We start from the raw sequence: 402 nt of genomic DNA, 5'->3' as shown, positions 1-402 counted from the left end.
GGGCAGGCTCGAGAACGGGGGGGGGGGGGGGGGCCTCACCTGTAATCACACAGGGACCGAGTTACTGTGTGATTACAGGTTACACTGGTATTGACCCAGTGAGAAGAATCTCACAGGGGATTCATCCAGAACACAAAGATCCCTGACCAATCCAAACGCAGCTTTACCCCCCCCCCCAGTCTGTCAGTGAATTAAGTCTTTGTTTACTGTAATGAAAGGCGCAATCAATGCAGGGATAATAATCACTGATGGTTATTGTTGGACAATCTCCTTAAGTACTTATGTAAACCACCAAGGAGAACGGTCTATCGTCTAAGCTTAGCTGTGAACAGACAACACCATTTTTTTGCCACATACATACACATTCATAAACAAACACACACGCACACACGCGCGCACACA

This window comes from Gadus morhua, chromosome 6, assembly GCF_902167405.1.
Source record: "Gadus morhua chromosome 6, gadMor3.0, whole genome shotgun sequence".
NCBI lineage: Eukaryota > Metazoa > Chordata > Actinopteri > Gadiformes > Gadidae > Gadus > Gadus morhua.
The sequence above is the reverse complement of the archived record's forward strand: the minus strand, read 5'-3'. Positions refer to the sequence as shown.